This window comes from Choristoneura fumiferana, chromosome 21 (assembly GCF_025370935.1).
Source record: "Choristoneura fumiferana chromosome 21, NRCan_CFum_1, whole genome shotgun sequence".
NCBI classification, from domain to species: Eukaryota; Metazoa; Arthropoda; class Insecta; order Lepidoptera; family Tortricidae; genus Choristoneura; species Choristoneura fumiferana.
The window spans coordinates 4,904,626-4,911,144 of NC_133492.1; the positions used below are offsets into that span (position 1 = coordinate 4,904,626).

The 6,519-nt window shown below is 39.1% G+C and overlaps 1 long non-coding RNA gene across 1 annotated transcript in view; it reads left to right on the forward strand.

Moving 5' to 3' along the window:
• The window catches only part of LOC141439885 (uncharacterized), a 158,042-nt gene that overhangs the window by 50,371 nt on the left and 101,152 nt on the right, over positions 1-6,519 (forward strand). The window lies entirely within an intron of this gene.

The following is a 6,519-nucleotide window of genomic DNA, read 5'->3' on the forward strand; positions in this document are numbered from 1 at the left end:
TATAGTCCTTTTATAGTCAGTTGAGTTTGCGGATAAGTGACGTCATAGCTGTCATAGGTGTGTCAGACAAAATACAAGTGTGTCTCTAACCATGGGGCTTTAAATGCAAGGTTCGATTTGACTGAATACTGAAATAAATTAATAAGATGTTAATAAAATACTCTTAAATATATGTAGAATTTTTTTTAAAGGTAAACGTCCACTTGTCGGTATCGTACGCATCGGACGCATCGCACGCAACGGATCGTAGTATTCTTTGTATAGAAACTCATATAAGTGCGTCCACCTGTCCGCATCGTAAGCATCGCACATGTCTATACAAAGCAACAAATCCGATACGTCCGAAGCGTACGATGCGGATAAGTGGACGCCTACCTTAAGACGATAATTGACCTCTCATGTTGCTGTGCCCTTGCAGGGCGTCACATTTGACTAAAACCGAATTGTAACAACTGCTATGTATAAATATGCTATGCAATGAATGAATAAATAAATAAATACTCGCGTAACTATGCTTCTTTTATTGTGCAACTTTTAGAAAACATGACCGGTGTTCTATTTATTTTTTCATACAGATTAAATATTAAATTCATTACAATATTAAATTAATAGGATTTTTTGACAGATTCATAAATGTTTATCTTAAAGATGTCAAGTCATTTAAAAACCCTCGTACCAAGGAAATTCCCTGTACCAGTGAGGCAGCGATAACACCGACATTATGCCCGATTCGCTGATATAACGATAAACTCTGAGGACCAAATAGTTCAGTTATGTGAGTAGAATCGAACCACTGAAAGTGGAACTACAGTGTACCAACATACTTGCAACGAAAATTATTTTCCCAAATTTACTCACATTCTAACAACTGGCCATGAAAACATGAGAAAAAATAAATTCTGAGTTTTTTATCGTGACAACATCGGCTTCCGCAAATGTCAAATTTTAAAAACGATAAAGCGTTCGGTTCGGATTCACGCACGGGGCTCCATTGTCGTGACAACTAAAGGGTTTTTCGAGTGTACTTTTCAATTTGCCATCACTGCCGCCGTGTGGGGCGTGGGTAGAGTCGCTTCAATTATTTAATTTTATATTTGTAATTTAAAGTGCTTGAGCGATTACAATGTTTTTCCGCATTCCTGATACTGTCTGTGGGCCGCAAATAAAATTGAAAACTTAACTGGAGTTTTTACTTAAAACTCAGCTTAAATTAAAACCATAATTGGTAATTAAGCATTAGGGTCTAGAAATTATCTATTTACAAAAAAAGATTCTGTATTTTTTTGAGGAATTGGTAATAAACTCATACCCCCTTATTCATAAAACTTAACAAGCCTATGTTAACTAACAAATGCTTTGTCCCCTTTCTAACAAATACAAATGTCGAAGTGACAGATAAGGACAAAACGAATTTTAGCGGCATTTTAACTAAAATAGGTTTGATTGTCGTTTATGAATAAGGGGGATAGAGTCAGACATGAATCATTTATTAACAAGGAACAATTTTTCTACTTGAATAGGTATAGGTAGAGTCATTCACGATAACGCGCGTCGTGGTTCTTATTACAATGTCACGCAATGTCGCGTCTGCGTGGATGGCACTAAGTATAATACTACTCCAAACCTTCCACTGTTCTTGGTCAAATCAAGTTCGTGTAATAGTGGGACTTTTTTTTTCAATGGTCTGTTCAAAAACCGTACAGGGCGCAGCGGAAATGAAACCGAGCATGTTGCGATGGAATCGTCCGAACTATTGTGATGGGCGAAACTACGTGAAACGAAACGCATCTGTCAAACGAGGCGGGAATTTAGAAAAAAATAATCAGCGCGAGTCGAAAAAAGAATGTAATGTAGGTGGGCTAATGTCCTCGTAGCCAGTATTAAAAATAAGGCGATATAAATTCTTTAAATAGGTACTCAAAGCGTCTTCATTAAAAAGTAAAATTAAATTACACAAATTATAAAATTCAGACTTGTTTGGTATTAACTTGTTTTTGTGACAGGTTTTTTAATATAAAACTTAACTTCTGAATAAAAATACCAATACGTCGCCGCTACTATTATTAACAAGGATTCGTATGGGACCCTCGAAACGCAGGGACACGCATCATAAAAATATGACACGTACACAGAACAAAATTGGTAAAAGGATTTCGCAGTTCCACAAGGGAGTGTATTGGGCCCATAACAATATGTGTAGTACAGTAGGTAGTTGTTACCATACTACACCATAACTTTTTGTTGTTAGATTTGGAACTTTGTGTTAAGCGTTTTGGCGTGGCGTTTTGCTTGGGAAATTTTTCAATCGGTTTCTCGCTCACGTGCATACGTTCGATGAAATGAATAAATTTATTGCTAGATCGTTCTTGCTTAAACTTTTGTATTACTTATAGTTCATAACAGTATATTTTTAATATTTTTTGATTGGGTGATAAATTCAGAAAGGGTCTATATTGTATATAGTATATACAATACAATGCAGATCGTAGAATAATTGCTGCATCAATATTTTGCGGTTCCTCATACTACAAAGCTCTATGATAAACACGCGTCGTTTGCGCTTAAAAATACGCCTTGTGTATAGGCCCTATGACAGATGCTACCTGCATTTTTCCATAACAAACATTTTATAATCCGATTAAAAAGCATAAAGTATTCTTGTTTCGTTGTAATTAAGGCCATTAGGTGCCGGAACATGGCCGCCCGGTTTCCGTTTCCGGGAACTTTTTAATTTTTCATTTACGCTCTGCGATTTCAATTTTTCCTTTTAATTCCTCATTAAACTTGGTCACGGTTTGCTCCCGGCGTTTTAGGAAATGGGAAAAATTGCGACAATTATCATGTTGATTGATGATTGTTTGTAGGGAGTTTATTGTTGTATGAAGTAGAGTTAGTAGATATGTAAATCAAGTCATACCATATCTTCGCTAGTATGTGATACAATCACGGTACATGGTACAGTAGGGTTCCATTTTTAGCACAAAAAGTTTTTGTACTTAAAAAAAAATTTCGCGCATTTTTTTTCCTGACTGTACTTACATTTTGTTGACTCTACAGTCACCAGCGCGAATAATCTGTCAAAACAACGCGTGCATAAATATCTGATACGACTCTTATTTCTAGGGCCGGAAGGACGTGTCAAATATTTTTGCATCTGAAGGATACCTACCCAACAGTGGATTTCCTACGGCTGATATTTATTTATTTATTTATTTCATAACAGCATATGATTGTCCAGCAGTAGTGTAGCGGTATAGCACACGGCACGGAATGCCGAGGACCTGGGTTCGATTCCCAGTGCTGGTCTTATTTTTCTGGTTTTTCTGTGCATCTATATTTCAGTTTGTATTTTCAATTTAGGTTTTACGGGATGACCGTAAAAGTAAAAATTTGGAATTGAAATAAAAAATACAAAAAGATTCCAAAAAAACAATCTTAATTTGATATGATTATGATGATGATGATGATTATGATGATATTTATTAATAAAAGTTCTACTCATCATCATCATCCGCCTATAGCAGTCCACTGCTGGACATAATCTCCCTCCAAAGAGCGCCATTGCGCCCTGCCCTCGGCTAGACGCATCCTGCTGCTACCAGTAGCCTTTCGCAGCACGTCACTCCACCTGGCCGGAGGGCGTCCTACACTACGCTTGCCAAGACGCGGTCCCCACTCAAGAACTCGTTTACTCCAGCGGTTGTCGGTTCTTTGACAGATATGACCAGCCCACTGCCACTTCTTCTTCACTTCAAAAGTTCTACTTAAAAGGCTTAACTATATTCTTTATCCGATCACTCAGTAAAACTGCATCGGAACTGCGATTGAACTGAACCACTAGTGCAGTCTACAGCAATTATATTGCAGTCGGTTTGCAGTCCTGTGACATTTCAGTAAAACGTTTTGCAAATGCTTTTGCAGTGTTCTCACTGTCTGAGACTAAACGAAGCCCAGTTGCGATAGGGCTGCCCCTTGAGAAAAACATTTTATTACTTTACTATCGCATTTTTATTAGTGCGATCAATGCACAAAGCACTCATCATCAATCATATCAGCTGTAGTAGGACGTCCACTGTTGGACATAGTAGGTCTCCCCCATCGAGCTCCACTTGCTTCGGTTGAAAGCGGCCTGCATCCAACCGTGAATCCGCAGCTTTAACCAGGTCATCCTTCCATCTCGTTGGTGGACGTCCCACGCTGCACTTGCCGACTCACAGTTTCCATTCGAGAATTTTTTGACCCCAACGGCCATTTGTTCTCCGTGCTTTTGGCTCGCCCATGCCCATTGCCACTTCAATGAGCTAACTCGCTTTTTTATGTCGGTGACCCTCGTTCTTCTGCGTATCTCTTCATTTCTGAAACACAAGCTGAGATATGAGATGCATAGGGAAATTCATGTCGGTACCGTTGACCATCAGTGGTGTAGCGGTATAGCACGCGGTACGGAATACCGAGGACCTGGGTTCGATTCCCAGTGATGGTCTTATTTTTCTGGTTTTTTCTGTGCATCTATATTTCAGTTTGTATTTTCAATTTCTCCATTTCTGATTCGATCGCTCCCGTAGAGATACCTACTTGTATTGTAACATATGATAATCGTAAAGGTTCATATTATTTCATTACTTTTACCTGCTGTTGTCCCCAGCTTTGTCTGTGCTCCGAGGGAAAAATACAATAAAATGACTCTACATTGTACACCACGAATAGGTATGCAATAGGCGGCCTTATCGCTTAAGAGTGACCTCATCCAGGCAACAGGGAACTTAAATTGACCCGAGATAAAGTAAAGTACGACATAAGTACCTAACCGACGTTAATCTGGAATAGTGTCGCTTTCTATTAGTGAAAGATATGCAATAGGTGCAATAGCCGTGGTGGCCTGGTGGTTTGACCTATCGCCTCTCAAGCAGAGGTTCGTGGGTTCAAACCCCGCCAACCCCGGCCCGCACCTCTTGAGTTTTTCGAAATTCATGTGCGAAATTACATTTGAAATTTACCACGAGCTTTACGGTGAAGGAAAACATCGTGAGGAAACCTGCACACACCTGTGAAGTAATTCCATGGTATGTGTGAAGTTCCCAATCCGCACTGGGCCCGCGTGGGAACTACGGCCCTAGCCCTCTTATTGTGAGAGGAGGCCTGTGCCCAGCAGCAATGGGACGTATATAGGCTGGGATGATGATAATGATGCAATAGGTATGCTTTCACGATATCCTTGCCGCAGTAACTTTTATGGAGAAACTTCTGTATTACCTACCGATTATAATTATGTACAATTTGCTAGTTAACAGTAATAGACTACGAGTACTTCAAGTCAAACAAAAATTCCATTCATAAACCACTACAAACCACGCTTACACACCCCTAAAACAAAGACATCATTATTGTAATGGATGTCACAGGCTGCAACTCAAGTGCTCTAGAAACTAGTAGGCCTACTAGCTCACCAACTACCCTGCCATTCCAATATCACCCTTATGATAAACCTTTTAGAGTTTCCCACAAATGCCAACATAAGTTAGCGTTTGCAAAGACTAGATGGCGCGACGGTCGGGCACATTAGCGACATCTCTCGGGGAGTGAGAAAATTGCTCTAAAATTATGTCGAGAAGTGTGACGCTTTTAACGCGTGCACTTGAGTTTAGATGTCATGAATTATCTACGTGACAACCCTAGCCCGTTAAGTTTTAGAAAACCCTTTTGTTTTGCTCTGGACTTGTAGTGACTAAAGTAAGTTTTATAAGCATATATTGCCTTCAGAAAGCAGCATACTTATATACCTATAGAACGCCTATATAGGCAAGCACAGGCAATAGCCAGTCGAGGCGCCAAACATGATTTATGCATTTTATGCAACACCTAAACAGCGATTAGCATTAAATACCTGAGCTAAATGCAAACACCTACGTGACAAGATTCCATCCATACCTACAGGAAAAAGCTGTATTTTATGCTTCCCGCTTCTGTAGCTACTTACATTTAGTTTGGTAATCTGTCGATGGTCTCTTCATTGAATCAACATTTTTAATTTATCCAAAAATTTCACAGATACAAAGGTCAGAAATATGTAAAAATAGAAAATTGAAATTAAATTTTCTACCGAAATATAAATTTTTACAAGCTTTTATTTAACTTGCAACGTTCGCATTTTAACTATGTTTGTGTGTTTATTCGTATGTAAGTAAAAGCCCTCTCATTCTGAGAGGAGGCCTGTGCCCAGCAGTGGAACATAATAGATGAAGTAAATTTGCAAACCATTTCTCGAACATTTCTCGGTTTCCGATTGAACTTTTGCCATGGGTGGGTACCTACTTATGTAAATAGGTGTAGTGTACGACGATAAATACAATAATCCGCGGAGCTACTACAAAATTCAAAAATCGAAGTTCGTGTCGCTCCGTCCCTCTGATACTTATAAGTACTATTTAGTACGAGAGTGAGAGTGATGCTACGATACGGATTTTCGACTTTCGAATTTCGGAGTATGCCCTCTAGTTGTAATTGTCTCCGCAGGTGGGA